The sequence below is a fragment of the Maylandia zebra genome, linkage group LG7 (assembly GCF_041146795.1).
Source record: "Maylandia zebra isolate NMK-2024a linkage group LG7, Mzebra_GT3a, whole genome shotgun sequence".
NCBI classification, from domain to species: Eukaryota; Metazoa; Chordata; class Actinopteri; order Cichliformes; family Cichlidae; genus Maylandia; species Maylandia zebra.
In genome coordinates this window covers 41737490-41757583 of record NC_135173.1, presented here as the reverse complement: position 1 = coordinate 41757583, position 20094 = coordinate 41737490, and the positions used below count along the sequence as shown (strand labels likewise).

The 20094-nt window shown below is 42.2% G+C and overlaps 1 protein-coding gene across 1 annotated transcript in view; it reads left to right on the top strand.

The window, feature by feature from the left end:
• The first annotated feature begins 2235 nt into the window (after nucleotides 1–2235).
• The window catches only part of LOC101469587 (syntaxin-2), a 306839-nt gene continuing 288980 nt past the window's right edge, over nucleotides 2236–20094 (top strand). The window contains exon 1 of the mRNA XM_076886385.1: nucleotides 2236–2379. The gene's annotated coding sequence lies outside the window, so the exon portion shown is untranslated. The remainder of the gene's footprint in view (nucleotides 2380–20094) is intronic.

Sequence of the window (20094 nt, the reverse complement as noted above, 5' to 3'; positions counted from 1 at the left end):
ATCCATAGAAAATGCACAGACATGGCATATACACTTTCAAGATTCCATAAAAAACACAAATGTATTTCATCCTTGTAATCCTAAATTTCATCTGAACAGATGTGGGTCAAATTTAACAAAAATTAGTAGCACCTGTACAAAAGAATAAAACAATTTTTTGTGTGCATGTTGGATCACTTTAGGAAATCCATCCATCCATCCATCTCTTTCATTTATGCAATTCAAGGTCTCGGGGGACTGGAGACCCCATCTGTCATGGGGCAGGAGGCAGGGTACGCCCTATACAGGTTTCCACTTTATCCTGGGCTTGAAACCACCAGCTGGGGCCTTTGTGTGCCGAGTTTGCATGTTGCCCCTGTGTCTATGTTGGTTTTCTCTCTGGGTACTCTGGCCTTCTCCCACAGTTCACAGAGATGCAATTTGTGATTGCATATCTCTGTGAAGTGCTTTGAATGTATAGATTTGAATTTTTAAAATGTGACTTGTAACTTTTGAGTTGCCAGTAAGACTAGAAAAGTGCTATCTATGTACTTTACATTGTTGTTCAGTGCTGTGATATGTAAGTTTTCATTTTTTCTGTACTTTATTGTACCACATTGTGTTACTATTGCTTGATATTTTTCTCACACAAAAGGTAAATAATAGTTTTGTCTGTGTGTAATGTAGAATGTATCAGAATATAGAGTATTCACTCTGACACACCATCTAAATAGGTCGACCTCCTTGGTTTTACACACTGTCAAAGGAACTTGTCATTTTGGTGGCGACGGCTTTTTCCAGTGATACAAAAAGGTTCTGGATGAATTACAGCAATCTGCAGCACATGAGCTGTTTGGAGAAATCCAAAAACAATGTTTTGAAAAATGTGCCAAAGCATTTGGGAGCATTCCAAATTTAAAACCCCCTCTCTCATTCTTATTCGCTTGTTTTTTGTTTTCAATTTTATTGTACCTTAACATCAAAAACAGTTATGAAGTAAGAAATCAAGAAACTACTTCTAGAAACATGTTCCATTTGCAGCATTAGAGAGTGACCCTCATTGCACGTAGAACTGGGAAAAAAGCAAGCTGTTAGGGTAAGACTATTGTATTTAGAAGATTAGTATTTAGGATTTAGGATTTCATTCTTGAGTTAATCTTCCTTAAATCCCATCATGGCCATTCAGTCTAAATAACTGTTTGAACTGGAGATCTCAAAGACATCAGTTCTCCAAGCAACTTGCTGCTGTTTTTACTTAGGGTCTACTAAATCAAACACAGTAGATTTAATTTTCCCCCAACCCAGAATGAAGCTGTTATCATTAACCCACTTTAATGATAGAAAGCTCAATCCTAAGATGTTCTTGTGGACATTTTAGGTCCCTCAGCCCAGCAATAATGGCTGAATAAGCATGAAAACAGCTTATACGGACAGTTTGTGATACAAAGGGGGGAAAGTCCTCCATACATGAGCATGGGGTGCCTGAAAAGTGAAAGGTCAGCAGGTAGTGAACCATTCATTTCTTGTCTCTGGTAGTTTTTGATGAGATAAAAGAGGAAAATTACCCACAGGTAGGATTCATCAGTATGACAATCCAGAGGTCATAGGAATAACTATGGTTATGCACTGTTCTTATGTCCTCTTTATTTGGCATTTTCTAGTGTTAGATTGACAATATATGCAGATTTTCTGAGCTACTGGGAAGTCAAAGCCTATGCCCAGTCAGTCAAACAGCTATGTTATTCTCAGCTGATCAACGACATTGTTCATATATATATATATATATATATATATATATAAAAACACCCAGCACGCCCCTGCGGGCGGTTTATCCTTCAAGCTCGGGTCCTCTACCAGAGGCCTGGGAGCTTGAGGGTCCTGCGCAGTATCTTAGCTGTTCCCAGGACTGCGCTCTTCTGGACAGAGATCTCCGATGTTGTTCCCGGGATCTGCTGGAGCCACTCGCCTAGCTTGGGAGTCACCACACCTAGTGCTCCGATTATCACGGGGACCACCGTTACCTTCACCCTCCACATCCTCTCGAGCTCTTCTCTGAGCCCTATATATATATCTATATATATATATTAGGGGTGCAACGATATTCGTATCGATATTGAACCGTTTGATACAGTGCTTTCGGTTCGGTACGCATATGTATCGAACAATACAACATTTGTAATTTATTTTATCAATTTTCCTTCTGACGATGCTGTCTGTGTTGAGCGCTCAGTGAATCTGTGTTCGACTACTCCGCCTAGGCTGCACTGTCCAGCGCAGATCCACTGAGCGCTCAACACAGACAGCATAGTCAGAAGGAAGAGCGCAGGGCACCTCCCCCACCCTCATTCAGATCTGGCGTTTGGAATTATTTTGGTTTTCATGTGACGTATGACCCTGAAGGTAAGCGAGTCATGGACTAAAGTAAAACAGTATGTTGGATGTGCCACGCAATGCTCAATTACATTGGTGTGAACTAGTGTGCTAGCGCAGTTAGCTCGTTAACGTGTTGGCCGTCTAGCCCCATGCACGGAGCGATCGGCGGTAGCTCGTTAACGGAGATTTGCCGTGTTGTGGCGTTAAGGTCATTTCAACGAGATTAACCTGAAAGCACTAGTGGGAACACGACGAATATGACTTCACATTTACGCCGACATCATCCTAGTGCAAAGACAAGTGGAAGCAGACAAAAAAAGCAAGCATGCTACTAACTTTAGCCGAGTCATTTAGACAGCTGTTAGCACATGATTCTCCTTATGCTGCTGAGAATATAGCCCAGAAGAAGTGGATAGTATAGCTTTTATTTTGGAAAGAGCCATCTCTCTGTAATAAACTCTCTTTTCCAAAGATGAGTGATTCCTCAATCAGATACAGGGCTTGCAATATCGCTAGCCCGACGTCCTGGAGCTAGCGATTTTTTCAGTCGGGCTACCAAAATCTATCTCTGCCCTGCCCGTCGGGCTATTGTAGGAAAAATATATGTCAATGCTTTTGCATTCTTTCAGAAATGTAGCTGGGTAATTATGTCATTGGCATCGGTGAGCCACTGTCAATATGTGACATATTGAAGTCGCGTTTGAATTTGCGCTCGTTTTTTTGCTTTCACTTTGCAATCGTGCGAACTGTGTATAGAGAGCGACAGCACTGATCTGTGAGTGATGATAATTTGTGCACCAATTCCTCTGACATCGTCTTATTAATCGTTAGCTTACTATTAGGGTTGCCACAAACGATTATTTTGATAGTCGACTAGTCACCGATTATTTTTGCGATTAGTCGACTAATCAGATCATCATCCATTGAACGTAAAAGTACAGCTTATTGCACCAGCAGCATCTGCTCTTATATAACTATCATTAGCTTACAGCTTTAAGTGTTTAAGGTCTGTGCTAACTAAAAATAAAGACAAGATGATAGTTAATTGAATTCTAATTAAATGTGCAGATTGTTTCGGTGGAGTTTAATAAACTCAGCCGATTTACTCAGGAACAAATAAAATACTGAAAAAAGCCAAACAATAACATTTTTAAGTTATCTAAGTGACTTGTATATGTTTAACCTGAGTAGGGCGGTGGGTTTGAAAACGATCTGCCGGGAGTCCGGTGCTCTCATGGCCCCCGGCTAGCTATCGAGCTAGTGGGTAACAGACGCCTCCGAAAACGTCGGAGCGCTTTTGAAAATATGTGGTGTCTTGATAAACTGAGCAGATATTTGAGGTTTACACAGCTACATTCTCGCCTGAAAATATGTTAAACGTTTATTTTGTGACCCAGAAAGAATAATAAGAGTAATATTAAAACTAACTAGCTGCCGCCATTGTTGACAACTGCGCTGGGCCGCGCTATGAATTCTGGGACACAGTTTCTTATTCTTCGGGGTTTAACGGCAGCTGGCATCCTTGTACATGCAGTGCTGCCATCTTCTGTTTCAGTCCGTTATTACACTCTTAAATCCTGCTACTTATTCCTGCTTTTGGGATCTTACAAAGCTTCAAATGACGCGTCGACTATTAAATCAGTCGTCGACGATTTTGATAGTCGACGTAATCGTGACTAGTCGACTAATCGTGGCAGCCCTACTTACTATGCAAACATGACAAGTGAAATCTCCCGCAGCTTAAACATGTGAGAGGTTGATCACGCAGAGAATCGCTGAGCTTATGTGAGTGAGTGTGTAAAAGCATTTCAGTTCTGCTGAGCCAAATAAGACAGGTCAGGGTGAAGAAGTGACAGCCAAAGAAAAGCTTACCACAAAACGGAGAAGTTGTGACAAATCAGACTATAAGGCAAAAAGAAAGTGCAGCTTTATGGTTTCATGGACAAAAGAATTTCTGTGGCTGCGATATGACGAGCTAAATAACCAGGGCTGCACATAAGTGGTCCGCAGGTGCGCATTCGCTGTCAAAATAAAAAACACGCACAAGGGTTAGGGTTAAATTTAAAAACTGTACTTTTGAGTTAAAATATATATTTATAATTTTAATAAATGACAAATTAAAAAGGCATGAACATTTTTTTGTATCGAAAAAATATCGAACCGTGACACCAAAGTATCGAACCGAACCGAACCGTGAATTTTGTGTATCGTTGCACCCCTAATATATATATATATATATATATATATATATATATATATATATATATATATATATATATATATATATATATATATATATATATATATATGAATAAAATAGTAAAACAGGGTCAATGACTGTTTTTCGTTTTTTGAGTAAGAATCTATTGGGCACGACAAACTGTTTTGAGGCGTGTTTGCTTCTTTGAGATGTTCACAATGGCTTAGTTTGAGATTGCGTTCTTTTGATTTACACTTTATGCAAATGTTGTTCCAACTTTTGTTTTTGTTTTGGAGTTTTGGTTGTAGAACACTGAATGTGTGTGAGGGGTTGTTTGTTACCCTTTCATTTAAGAAAAGGTCATACAAGTATGGCTCCGATGCATAAGCTTGCTCACCTGCAAAGGCAGTTAGGGACTCATTCACTGGTAATTATACGATATCGGGTTCAGCTGGCCCTTGGCTTACTGCAGATAACAAGGTATTAGAGATGATGAAAGGCCCAAGAGATTGTACGAAGTCATGCATAAGAGTACAAGTCCAACTGCCAGACTTGTGCAGAGACACTAATTGGGTGTAAACATTAGGAACTGGAATGGAAGGGTGAGAGATGACATTAAAAGGATTATCACAGCTGTAGCTTTGGTAGGAATTAACTAGTTCTTATTACAGAATGTAATTATGCTTTGTCAGGTTTAATGCGTATATCTGTGTTAACCTTATGGTCACTGCGGTGAAAATACCTCTCCAGAAAATAAACAGAAAAAAAACCATACAAAATTTCAAATGCTACATGGTTAAAAACATTGTGTTTGATTTGATCGGCACAGCCCTCTTCAACACAGTAAAATAAGCAAACTAGATTCCTCCCATGACTTTTAATATCTTTTAATATATGACTTTAATAACGACTTTTACCTTTTTTCCTGATTACTTATTTATAGAAACATAGCACAGATGAGTGTGCTCTGCTTTGAGCTTTCAAAATATTCAATTTCTCCCTTTGATTCCTCCGTTAAATTAACATTAATGGAATAATCAGAGTGCAAGTAAACAAACTTCACAGCGTTTCTCTGCTGCTTCAGAGAACGAGTATTTGCAAGGGTCCAGATTGCGGCTGAGTGACTTCCTTTATTTTTGAGATAAATCTTGTAGAAAGGAGTGACTGACCAGCCATCTGCTACTTTTTTAAGTGTGCCAAAAAATATTTATTAATATGAGATTTTAGTCAGTTATAGCTAAATATTTCTTTGCACAAGTTTTTTTAATAATAATTTTGCACACAAAACATTTCATTGGGTCTGCACAGTTGTCTCACAACAATAAAGTCCTGTGTTTGAATCCAGTGGCCAGCTGGGATCTTTTATTGTGGCAGTTGCTCTGATATGTAGAAAACCTGCATTTGATGTTTTTCAGCTGAATAACATCATGGCAAGCAGATCGTGTGCATGACTGGCCTTTGCGATGACATTTTAGAACTGTTTTCTGTCACAGGTCACTTGAACATTATTGTTCCAGGTGTAGCTGAGCATATAGCAAAGTGAATGCTTGTAGTTTTGCTTAAAAAATCACTGGGAAAAAGTAGCACACTATGGGACCCTGCTAAAAAAAGATAAGGAAAATTTTTTTTTTTTCAACTTTGTTTTATTAATTTCAACAATGACATACAAAGTTAGCAACAGCTAAGTCCATCTTGATTTCAGAACAGTGGTATGTCCATTATACCCTCCAACCCCCCAACCCAAATTCTCCCCCTACCAGGTCTACAATAGACAAAACACTGCAGAAAACCAGTTTCTGCCCACACACACACACACACACACACACACACACACACACACAAAAACCCAAAAAATAAATTTAGAAAAAAAAAAAAAAAAAAAAAAAACCAACACCTCAGGACCCATACACATAACAAGCATAACCCCCAAAAAAACAACAACAACCACAACTCCCCCCCCCTCCCCCCGCCCCGTAACCAAACAGACAAACAAAAACAAACAAAACAAAAACAGAGAAAACAAATAACAGAGAAAGGACCAAGCAAAACAAAAGGAAAAACAAATAGATAAGGTATAAATAAGATTAAAAAAACAAACAAAAAAACATTATAATGTAGCTTCGCTCAGTTCACTGTAGACTCAGGAAGTAAAGTAATAGTGTCGACCAGCAAGAGAAATGATTTCCAGATTTTATTAAATTCCCTAATAGAACCTTTTAGAGAGAATCTAAGTTTTTCCAGCTTTAAGTTAAAGAGTACATCTCTCACCCAATGGTCATGAGTTGGGGGGTGGGGAAGCTTCCACTTCAACAGAATAAGCCTCCGGGCCAGTAAAGTGGTAAAGGCTAGGGCCTGTTTGAGGGGACCAGATAAGTTCAAGTCAGGAGGAATGCCAAAAATTGCAGAGAGTGGGTTAGGAAGGACAGTCTGGCCATATGCTTGGCTAAGTGTGTCGAATATATTCCTCCAAAATGCACTCAGTTTCGAACATGACCAAAACATGTGGACATGGTTGGCAGGCGATAGTCCACATCTGCTACAGGCATCACTGATGGTTGGATAGATTTTAGATAATTTTGCGTTTGTATAGTGTACTTTATAGACCACCTTACACTGAATCAAAGCATGACGAGCACAAATTGAAGACGAGTGAATCAATTTCAAAGCACGATCCCACTGCTGTTCTGGCAGGGTTGTCTGAAGCTCTTCCTCCCATCTCAGCTTAATATGAGAAATGGATTTGGGGACCAAAGCATCTAGTATTTTATACAAGGCTGATATCAGTCTGTTTTGATGAGGGTTCGTCTGCAGGATGATATCCAGATTTGTTTCTGGAGGCCGATTGGGAAAGTGAGGGAACTGCGTTTTTACAAAATTTCTAGCCTGAAGATAGCGAAAAAAGTTGGAGTTAGGCAGGTCGTATTTGGACGATAGGTCAGCAAAAGATAGAAAGGTGTCCTGACTATACAAGTCCTTAACAGTCCTAAGTCCGTTATCTTTCCAACTACTAAAGGCCGCATCAGTGTTTGAAGGTGCAAAATTAAAATTTTTTGATAAAGGTGTTAGCAAAGACGGTCCAAGTAGCCCGAAGTGTTTTCTGAACTGTCGCCAAATAGTTACTGTTTCCTTAGCTATTAGATTATCCCCAACAAGGGTTGGAGAAAAAGGGAGTGGTGAGCTGAGTATTGATGATAATGAGTAACAGCTAGATGCAGTTTCCATTTGTACCCAGGCTGTTACAGGGGGGTCGTTATGAACCCATTGTAAAAGTTTTTGTATGTTAGCTGCCCAATAGTAGTGTCTAAAATTGGGCAAACCAAGACCACCATCACTTTTAGAGGACTGAAGAATAGACTTGCAAATTCTAGCTTGTTTCCCTCCCCATATGAAATGTAACAGAATCTTTTCTAACTTGTCAAAAAATGCCTTGGTAAGAAAAATCGGGACATGTTGAAAAAGATACAAGAATTTTGGGAGGACACTCATCTTTATCAGGTTAACTCTCCCTGCCACTGACAATGGTAGAGAAGTCCAACGGTCACAATCTTTCCCAACATTTTCTAGTAGGGATAGAAAATTCTCCCTCATCATTTTATGTATAGAAGAGGAAATAAAAACCCCCAAATATCTAAATCCGGTTTCTGTCCACTTAAAAGGCACTATTGAGTGGGGAAGAGCTCTGGCCAGGGAGTTAAGGGGTTGCAACTCACTTTTTTGATAATTGACCTTATATCCTGACAGTGTACCATATTGGTCCAGTATGTCAAAAAGCACCGGGAATGAGTTTAGAGGGTCAGAAATGTACAGGAGCAAGTCATCTGCATAAAGGGAGAGTTTGTGAGTCACACCGAACCTTGTAATGCCTTTAAATCTATCCTCTGAACGCAGCCATATTGCAAGAGGCTCGATAGCAATGGCGAATAGGAGGGGTGAGAGAGGGCACCCTTGCCTAGTGCCCCTCTCAAGTGGAAAAGGCAAAGACAAGTTGTTGTTAGTACGAATACAGGTGGATGGCGAGGAATATAGTAGCTTAACCCAGAGAATAAAGTCAGCCCCCAAGCCAAACCTATCCATCACCTCATAGAGGAAGCTCCACTCGACGCGGTCGAAAGCTTTCTCCGCGTCAAGAGATACCACAACCTCTGGAATTGAGTTGCACGATGTATGGATAATATTCAAGAGGCGTCTTGAATTGTCATATGAGTGCCTGCCGGCCATAAACCCCGTCTGGTCAAAGGCGATAATTTGTGACAGAACACGTTGTAGCCTAAGTGCGAGGATTTTAGATAGTATTTTAAAATCAATATTTAAAAGAGAAATTGGTCTGTAACTACTGCACAACAAAGGATCCTTATCCTTTTTCAAGATTAAACAAATAGTAGCTTCGGACAAAGTCTTGGGTAATTGACATTTTGAAAAGGCTTCATTATACATATCTTTCAACAACGGTGCCATAAGATCAGAATTGACTTTATAGTATTCTGCAGAGTAACCGTCAGGGCCCGGCGATTTACCTGTGTTTAAGGATTTAATGGCTTCTTGTACCTCTACTACAGTGATAGGTCCCCCTAATCCTTTCGTCAGATCTCTATCTATTCTTGGAAAATGTATATTTTGGAGAGTTTCTTCTGATAGAGGGGGAGAACTTGAAGTGTACAGATTGGAATAGAAACTTACAAATACTTCATTAATTCCCTCTGGGTCCGATATTATGTCACCAGCAGCAGACTTGACCTTTGGGATTAGCTTAGAGGTTGCTTCGGCACGGGCTTGATAAGCCAGAAGTTTCCCTGCCTTGTCGCCAGATTCAAAAAAGCGTTGCTTAGTCTTAATTAATTGAACCATAGCTGTTGCGGTGGTGGTTAAATTAAGACTGGCTTGAACTTTCACACGTTCTGTATAGAGGTTAGGATCTGGGTTTGATGCATATCTGCCATCTAGATCTTTGATCTTATTCAATAAACTGGACGTGTAAGTTAACTCTTTCTTCTTTAAATTTGACACAAATCCTATAAGCTGGCCTCTCATGTAGGCTTTCGACGTTTCCCATAATACACCTCTTGACACTTCAGTAGAATCGTTCAACTCAAGGAAAAGTGAGAACTGTGATCTCAAAAAATGTGTGTAGTCATCCCTTATCAACAGGCTAGAGTTAAATCTCCAATGTTTAATGGGTCGAGACGGGGTCGCTAATACCACATCAAAAGAAACTGGTGAATGATCTGAAATGGCGATAGCATGATACTGACAATGGCTAATTTTACAGAGAAACCTAATATCAACAAGAAAAAAGTCTATACGTGTATATGTACGGTGGGGATGAGAGAAAAAGGAAAATGCCTTAGTAGTGGGATTCGCATGTCGCCATGGATCCACAATCCCCAGCTGAGTTTTGAAAAATTCTAGGGTTTTAGCAGATTTATTCAGGGAACAGGCCTTAGTTGACGATCTATCCAACAGAGTGTCCTGAACCAAGTTAAAATCACCTCCAATAATAAGATGATAGTTTTCCAGATTTGGAAGTGAAGAGAAAAGTTTAGCTATAAAAGAGTCGTCATCCCAGTTCGGCCCGTACACGCTAGCCAGTATCACAAGTGAGCCCTGCAAGTTTCCTGACACAAATGTGAAACGGCCATCTGGATCAGCAATAACTTTATGTTGCTCAAACAGAATATTATTACGAATAAGTATGGCTGTCCCTCTGGCCTTGGCGTTAAATTTGGAATGATATATATTGCCGATCCAGTTTCTCTTGAGTCGCCTCACTTCTCTGTTGCAGAGATGTGTCTCTTGAAGAAAAAACACATCTCCTTTAAGCTGCTGTAAATGCGCCGTAACTTTGTTAACTTTGGTTGCATTCCCCACCCCTCTCACATTCCAGGAGACAATTCTAAGACCATTGATTGTGCTCGACATACCTTACTATATTCAGACAGGTCTTTGGTTTGACAAGTTGACCGTGGCCAGGGGAAAGCTGGTGTCTGTATTTGAGGTAGTAGACTGTGAACAGAACAGGGGAAAAAAAAACAAAACAGAAAGAAAAATAAGTAAATAAAATAAAATAAAATAAAATAAATAAGACACAACAACAACAACAACAGAAAAAAACATAAAACAAGGCAATACATACATGCAGATCGAACAACATAAATTGGACCTGGATACCCCCGAAAACAAAACTTGCAAGTGTCCATTGCACAGCAGGGTGTAAACATTCCCATGTGAAGACTTCGCCATCACAACTCTTATCAAATGGCTTGCTTCCCTGTGGCGGCAAGGTCTCACTATGAAAATATGCCTTGTCAATATTCTGCTAGAAAAAATTGAGGAACTAGGATGTATCTTACTATACAAAAACGGACAGAAGAAAAGCACAAAAAAGGCAGGCTGGGGTATTGTTGTCCCCCATTTGTACATGGCAGGAATCAAACTGTAGGAGAGGCAATAATAATGAAAAAATGTGTGTTTATATAAAGTAAAACAGTATATACATATATGTATACGTAGCAGACTAGCGTGCCAACAGTGATATTAGAACAAAATATAAACAGGGGTATTATAAAGGAAAATGAGAGAAAAACAGAAAAAACAATGAGGTTAGAATTACTCAAACCATGCTGTCCTCTAGGTACCAAACATCAAACTAAAATGTCATGAGCCCTTCTATGGAAGTGGCAGGATCCAACCATGACCCTCAGATCAGGTTTCCAGAATGTTAGAACTCAGGGGACGGTGTAAGGCGATATAGCTCCGAGCGTCGCCTGGTGACGCCAGTCGCTTCCGGTTCCCTTCGTCAGTCATAACGAACAGTTTGGCCGGGTAGCGAAGCTGAGGCTTGAGTCCAAGATCGTACAACTCCTTCATAACTCCGCGGTAAGCGGACCGTTGTTCCAGCACCTCAGGGCAATAGTCCTCGACAATATGGATGGGGGTGTCCTTATATTTCAGTTTACCCCGCATTTCTCGAGCTTTGCGCACAACGAGCTCACGGGTCTGGTAGCTATGGAAACAGACAACAACCGCTCGGGGTTTCGCGTTGGGGCCTGGTCTTGCCACCAGTGCCCGGTGGGCTCGATCCAACTCCGGGGCCGTTTTCAAAACGTCCACTCCAAATATGTCCACAAGCACCTGAGAAAAGAACACAGTCGGCCTGGGCCATTCAATATTTTCAGGGACCCCCAAGAGGCGAATATTGTTGCGGCGGCTCCTACTTTCAACGTCGATTAGCCTAGCTCTCAGCTTCTCGTTATCCTCCGCCACCACCGCTAACTTAGCCACCACGTTCTGGAGCTCCGCGCTCGTAGTTGTGGCCATAGTTTCCAAGGCTGTAATCCGTTGGTCATGGTTGTTGAGAGTCGTTTGGATGCTGTCCAGCTTGTTTTCAAGTCGCTGAACGGATGTCTTGAATTCTGCCGAAAGCGAGGCTTTGTGCTCGTCCAGCGTGGTCTTTAGCATAGCCATGATGGCTTCATTAGCCGCAGCGAGCTCATCTCTTTTTTGCTCCTGGTTCCTGGTGTTTCTACTGGTCATCTTGGCAGATTATGACACCAGACACACAATACCACCAATACAACTCCACACTTTGTTGCGGGTAGTGAGAAATTATCAAGTAGTTGTGATAAAAGTAGAAGCCCTGCGAAGAGCGACTATTTCGACATGCCGTCTACCGGAAGTCCTCAAAAAAAAATAAGGAAAATTAATCATGTATTTGTGTGTAAATGTGTACAGTCAGAAAAGTGACCAACATTGCAAACTTTCAATACCACGTGAAAACACATAGTGTATCCATTGTGTATCGAGGAATACAATACTAAAGATGGTTAAGAGCCAGATGAATTTCTTGCAAGAGAAAGAACAAACAGAACTGAAATAATGTATTATGCTGGGACCAGTGTTCAAGCTGCTGGTCTCTTAAGAGGAACTACAATATCACTTACCTTGGAATCTTCACATACTTGACGTATAATGTTTTAAACAGACAAAATTTGTTTGAATCATGGTTCATAACTTTGTACATGCGGTAACTGCATGTCCGTGCTGTGTTTATTGGTACAGCTGACAGCTCTTGCTAAGTGTCTGTTGGAGCTAAATTCACAATGGGGAGCTGAATGAATGAGGATTATTTTTATTATTTTTTTTTTTTTTTTTTTTTTTTTTTTTTTTTTTTTTTTCCTTTTTTTAAATGACATCAGAAACAGCAGTATGCGACATTACGTGATGGCAGAGCTTCAGTTCATCCTTTGTCATTTTTTTTTTTTTTTTTTTTTTTTTTTTTTTAATAAATAGGACAGGGGGAATGAATGAGAGAGAGAGGGGGAGAGAAAGAAAGAAAACCCAAGGGGAGAAGAGACGGTGAGAAGGGGGGGGAAGAGAGACAAAAAAAAAAAAAAACTCCTGGGTCACCTGTATGGAGAGAAAACAAACAAACAAACAAACAAACAGAGGAGACAGCAAACAACAAAGAGCAACATAATAATAGAGAAAACAAAGCACCATCACAATAAACTAGCTAGTCATAGATATCAGTATTTACTAAGTAATAAACGATATTGTGCAGCACGCAAGATAGACAGCGCACAGTGTGCTTTGAGGCAGCAGCCAAGAAAGCTTTAGTCCGCGTCTGTGAATACCCATGTGTGCATACCTGTGTGGATCAGCATGCTTGCATTCCAAAGGTTTCTCCATGTAATGATCTGCTAGGGAGTGTGGGGGGGCCACAGCCCCATCCTCCAGGGTGTGAAGCGGGTATGGAGGAGATCAAAACTCCAGACATCCAGAGGCCCCCAGAACACAAGAGACCATGGAAGACCAACAGAGGGGCAGCCGCGCCACTGTTCCAGTAAGAGCTGAGGAGAGTCCCAGATGAGGGCTCACTCAGCAGCCGCGGAGCAGAAGCCAGGGGGGGTTGCAGTGACGCGCCCGTGAGCTCCGCCGGCCCCCAGCTGCGCCTGAGTGACCGAGCCCTAGGCCGAGAGGCCGGGGGCACCCCACCTCCAAAGGGGCCCGAGCGAGCCCCAGGCCCCAGGCCCCGACAAGCGGCCGCCAAGGAGTGAGCCGGTGTGTACCCGGACGCCCACCCCCAGACACAAAGAACCACCAACACACCGACACCTGAGGGAGTCCGCCACCGGCAGGGGAAGTGGTGGTGGGTGGAGATAGGCCTCCAAACCTTGGAGGGCCTGAGGTGTCCCCAGAGAGGTGGCGTCTGATACCCAACCTGACATATAGACACAGACATACAGGCACACACAGACACAAACATCCATTCCCACCCTCATGCTCTCATATGCACTCACTCCACACTCAACCAACGTGGAGACAGACATAAAGAGACGCTGTACACACAATCACACTCCCCAAGCGTACTCTACAAACCGGGTCTAGGTACCCTTGCCCCTGGAGGGGGGAATTGCACCCAGACCCAGGTGGTGTTACCCTTTTCCCTGCGGTGGGGAGAGGCAGACCACCCCGACTCCGCAGCAGCAGGGAGGCCCCACACCCCAGACCGCAGTCGGACGGCCAACTCCTCCTACTAGCCCCCCCGCTCCAGCAGGCCGCAGAGAATGGGGGTGGGAGAAGACTCCAAACCTCCCTCCACCCGCTCATTGTAGTGTTGATGCATATGTGTTCTAAGGTGCAATTAAAACCCAGGAGGGCATGGAGCTACCTGCCAAGGAGCAGCAGGTAAGCGCATGGTCCCTCCTGCTAGCCCTCAATGACTAAGTGTATTTAAAATTGAGAGGTGGGCAACGACGTCAGGGGTGAGGTATACACCCTGATGGTGATTTGGACTCCGTGATTGTGCCCACCCCCAAGATCCTATATGTATGTGTAATGAGAGTGTGAATAATGTGAATGTCTAAGTTGTGGGATAAAATTGAGGCAGAGGCAGCCAGAAGGGGACAGGGGGGGGGGGTAGCCTCCTCTGCACCCTGGTGACATACCCCCACTCCAAGGCCCTGCATGTGTGGGTGGTTGTGGAGGAGCGGGAAGAGGGAGGCAGCTGGAGATGGGGAGGGAAGGAAGGGAGGGGCAGGTAACCCCTCCCTGGGGCCAGCTCCCCCGCTGACCCCAGTAGGCACTCCCACCCTCCGCGACCCGCCAGGGAAGGGGGGCCCAGGCCCATCAGACCGGGGCCCAGTGCAGTAGCGCCCCCCGGCTCCACAGAGCCCTGGACAGTCCACCCAACCCCACCACAGAGAAAACTGCACCCACCCCACCAACCACACATCTTCCAGACTACATAAGACGGTAAACGCCCAGGCTGAGATCTTCCTCCACCTCTCCTGTATCTCCCCCTCCTGCAGAGAGTTCCTGAGAGAAGAAAGCTCCTGCCAGATGTGACCATCCCCCCCACCAGTTGAAGAGCCCCCCAGGCGGCTCGATGCACCGGCGGCACCCTGCTCCAGGGCCGGGCCCCCATGCACCCACCCGCCCACAACCCCGGCAACACACCAACCAGGACCCGAGCCCCCGAGGCCCGGCCCGGGCCCCCGCCCAGAGACGGAGCACCCCCAGAACCTCACGCCCATCCCGGACCCACCCAGGGGCAGCCAGGTTGCCAGGTCAGTAACCCACGTCCGTCAGCACAGACCCTCCCCTAGCCCCGCTGCACGCAGCCGCGAGGAAACAGTCACCTGAGAGCCAACAGAGCCCTCAACCGGACGTGACCGCTATCCCGGGTTGAGCCCCCCAAGGAAGATGCCTCCGGGGAACCCCCCGACGCCCTAAGCCTGTCCCTACCCCCTCACCAATCACAACAGTGAAGGCGGGACCAAACTATGACCCCCCACCCCCACTAGGTGATGGAGCTGATAAAAGGGGCCCAGAGCAATTGATCTGATGTGGTGGCAGAGGCTGTGTCAAGACTAATGTAATCTAATAGATAATTTCTATATTGGTTAGAATTAAGATTATTTTTATTTTTCCAGTTCATGAGGACTGTTTTCTTGGCTATGCATAGGGCAGTGAAGATCATATGGGCTATATTCTTTTCTGAAGTGACATTATCTAAGCTGCCCAACAAACACACTAAGGGGGAAGTTGGAATGTTACATTTCAGACATTTTGATAAGTCTTCACATATCTCGCGCCAAAACTTTTGCACTGGTGGACAGAACCAAAGAGCGTGGATGTAATTGTCTGGTGTATTGCCTTGACAGTGTGAGCAGTTGTTGGAAGATGTAAAGCCCATCTTAAACATCCGATGACCTGTATAGTGCACTCTATGAAGTATTTTGTATTGTATTAATTGCAGACTGGGATTTTTAATTAATTTAAAAGTTTTTAAGCAAATCTGAGACCAGAAGTTTTGGTCTAGGTTGACTGATAAATCTGCTTCCCACTTTGCAGTAGGAAGGGATATTGATTCATCTAATTTAGAAAGTGTTCTGTATATTTTAGATAATAATTTGGGGGATTTAAGAGTAAGAAAATGTGCCGCACTTAGTGGTGTTTGTAATTCAACTTGACTGAGGTTAAATTTCTTTTTTACTATGGATTTAATTTGTTGATATTCTAAAAACCTTGTCTTGTTGATCCCATATTGTTCAACTAGTCTGTCAAATGGAATAAATTCTGTTCCCTCTAATATATGTTCTAAGTATTTAATTCCTTTACAACTCCATTCTGGGAAATTAATCATATTATTGTTTTGTAATATGTCAGGGTTATTCCAGATAGGTGTACGTTTGCATGGGATTAATGAAGACTCCGTTATTTTTAGAAACTCCCACCATGCTGTTAGAGAAAAGCTGATGTTGATACTTTTAAAGCATTCATGTCTTTTGATGTTTGAGCTAATAAATGGTAGGTCTGAAATCTCTAGATCCTTGCATAGTGCCTGTTCAACATCTAGCCAGGGCTCAACTAAGAAGGTATGTTTTAACCATTCTGAGATGAACTGAAGCCTGTTGGCTAAGAAGTATTGGTGAAAATTAGGCAGATCTAATCCTCCTCTATCCTTGGTTCTTTGTAGCGTTTTTAAGCTAATACGCGGGGGTTTATCTTTCCAAAGGAATTTGGAAATATATGAATCCAGAGATCTGAACCAATCTTGTGATGGTTTGTTAGGGATCATCAAAAATAAGTAATTTATTTTTGGCAAGATCATCATTTTTATAGTGGCGACCCTTCCCATGAGTGATATGGGTAAAGATTTCCATCTAGTCAGATCGCCTTCTACTTTCTTTAGAAGTGGGATGTGGTTTAGTTTAGTTAAGTCTGAAAGCTTAGGAGAGACATTAATACCTAAATATTTAATATTTCCGGATTGCAGTGGGGCAGAGGAAGAATTATGGAAGGAGCAGTTAATGGGGAGAACTGTAGATTTTGGCCAGTTAATTGAATAATCTGAAACTCTTGAAAACCAGTTTATTAAAGTAATTACCTCAGAGAGGTTGGTTTGTGTGTTTTGCAGAAAAAGCAACACATCATCCGCATAGAGACTGATTTTATGTTCTATGTTCTTACATTTTATGCCCTTAATTGTTGTAGCCTGTCTAAATGCTGCTGCTAGAGGTTCGATAAAAATTGCAAAAAGTGAAGGGGAGAGTGGGCATCCCTGTCTGGTGCCCCTCAGGAGATAGAAGCTGGAGGATGTCTGGTCATTTGTTCTGATACGAGCCGTTGGGGAATTGTATAATATTCTTATCCAGTTTATGAAAGAGTTTCCAAAACCAAATTTGTGTAAAGTTGCGAATAAAAATTTCCAATTAACTCTGTCAAATGCTTTTTCTGCATCTAGAGATAATATTATGGCTTCGATGTTTTTATCGTATGAGTAGTCTATTAAATTAAGTAATCTACGAGTGTTTGTTGAGGAGTGCCGACCCTTTATGAAACCAGTTTGGTCAGGATGAATTAAGAGGGGGGTCATTTTCTCTAATCTCTTTGAGAGAGCTTTGCAGATTATTTTAAGGTCTACATTTAAAAGAGAAATTGGACGATAGCTTGAGGGAAATAAAGGGTCTTTGCCTGGTTTTAGCAGGAGACTAATGTTGGCAGAATTCATATTTGGTGGTAGTCTGCCATTTTCCTCGATTTCCTGCAACATGCTGTGGAATACTGGTGCCAAAATTGTCCAGAATTCTTTGTAGAATTCTGCAGGGAAGCCGTCTGGACCTGGAGCCTTATTATTGGGCATACTTATCAGGGCTTCCTGGAGTTCACTTGGCGTCAGTGGCGAATCCAATTCCATTGCTTGACTGTCTAGTAATTTTGGAAGAGTTACGTTGTCAAGAAACAGATCAATTTCATTTTTAGATGGGTTTATTTGTGGTGAGTATAAAGTTTCATAGAAATCCCTAAAAATGTTGTTTATTCTTCCAGGATCATATATTGTGTTCCCCGATAAATCTTTAGCAGCACATATAGTTGTTTTTTCTTTATTTATTTTTAGCTGGTTAGCTAGAAATCGACCTGATTTGTTACTGTGTTCAAAATTCTGCAAGCGAAGTCTTTGTATAAGGAATTGTGTTTTTTTATTAATAATTTCATTTAATTCTAGTTTTGTTTTGCATATTTTGTTCAATGTTTCCTGATCTTGGTCGCACGCGTAGGCTTCTTCTAGTGATTTGATGTTTTTTTCTAATTCCTGAATATTTTTGTTTTCTTCTTTCTTTTTGTGTGATGAGAAAGAAATTATTTTACCTCTCATCACAGCTTTCCCTGCTTCCCATAGAACAGAAGCAGATATTCCGGGAGTGTCATTAAAGTCTAAATATGAAGTCCATTCCTTTTTAAAGTATTTAATAAAGTCTTCATCTTTAAGTAGTGATATATTAAATCTCCAGTTTTTACTTGGCGTAGTATTATTCTTGTGCATTAGTGTTAAAGATACAGGAGCATGATCGCTGACAGCTATAGGATGAATCTCAGTGTCTGAAATGTCACACAGCAGTGAGCTGCTGACCAAAAAATAATCCAGACGAGAGTAAGAGTGATGAACATGCGAGAAAAAAGTATATTCCTTACTGGTGGGGTGAAGAGAGCGCCATGCATCGCAAAGACCAAAGTCGTTCATATACTGTTTGATTATATTTGTGGACTGCCAATTACGCTGAGTTCCTGTTGTGTTGAGCCTATCCATTTCTTCATTTAGTCCAAGGTTGAGGTCACCGCCAAGAATGAGTGTGCAATCAAGGTGTTCAGAGAGTGCACTAAAAAAACCGTGGAAGAATGAGGGTTCATCAACATTTGGGCCATATATACTAACAATACATAGTTTTTTGTTCAATATTGATAGTTTAATAATTAGAAATCTACCCTCTGGATCTATAACTGTATCGAGTACTGTAAAATTAACATTTTTATGTATTAAAATTGCTACTCCCCGTTGTCTAGAATTATAACCGGCTGCAAACGCGTTAGGAAACTCAGGTGTTTTAAGTTCGTTTAAACCTGTGACAGGTTTGTGAGTTTCTTGTAATAAAACAACATCTGCCTGTAGTTTTTTAAGCTGGTTAAATATTTTTAACCTCTTTCCTCTGGTGCCAGCTCCATTTACATTCCATGTGACAAACCTCAGCATGCCCTTAATTGTGCGTGTATGTTTAATGATGTATGCTGGGTGTTTCGTTTAGACAGGTGGAGAGAATATGGAAACATCCCTTGTTTGTAAATAGAAAGAGAAAAAGAAGTGTGGTGAGAGACTCCATAAGTCTGACTATGTGTGTGAATATTCACTAATATGAACAAGCGTGGCTTGCTTATGTGTCCTGCAAGTCTGTGCGTGCTGTGAGGCTGTTGTGAATGTGCTGCCGTTGAGCTGATGTGTTTGCGTGATCGTGTTGTGAAAATATGGAGAAATAGAGGGTGTTGTTTGTAGGTGAGTGGGGAAGTAGGTGATCACAGCAGTGAAAGACAAGAGAAAGAAAGAAACCACATGAACTGTGAGCGACAACAAAAAAAAGGAAACGAAACGGAAACATTCCAATTAAAGCAATGACGGAGGGTGACGGTATTATATCTGCTATGACATCCTACTGATATTACTAGGTTAAACACATTTTAAAGGAGAAAGTGTGAATGAATAAGAAAAGAGTGTAGCGGGTTCTTATCTGGAGTGCAGTCAGTATAACCACGGTGTGGTGCCGGGGTCGCGGTACAGCTGTCCGTCCACGTAGAGCCGGTCCACAGCGATGACAGCACGGGAGCCTTTCTGGATAAAGCTACGTCGAACTGGGAACAGGACCTTGCGTCGTTCCAGGATCTCTTTGGGGAACTGGTCGTTCACGCTGAAGTCCGTTCCTTTCAGCTCTCTGCCGCGACTCTTCACCTGTTCCTTTTGTTTGAATTGGCTGAATTTGGCCACAATAGGCCGTGGTCTCCCGGTCCGCGACCGCGCGCCCCCCAAGCGATGTACTCTATCGAAGTCGATGTTCTTTACGGTGTCCTCCGGCAGCTTCAGGTGGATTTTAATGAAGCTTTTCACCGTTGCCTCTGCGTCCTCTCCGGCAGTTTCTGGAATACCAGAAAACACAAGATTATCTCTCATGCTACGGGCTTGTAAATCGATAACGGACTCTTTTATTTTTTTATTT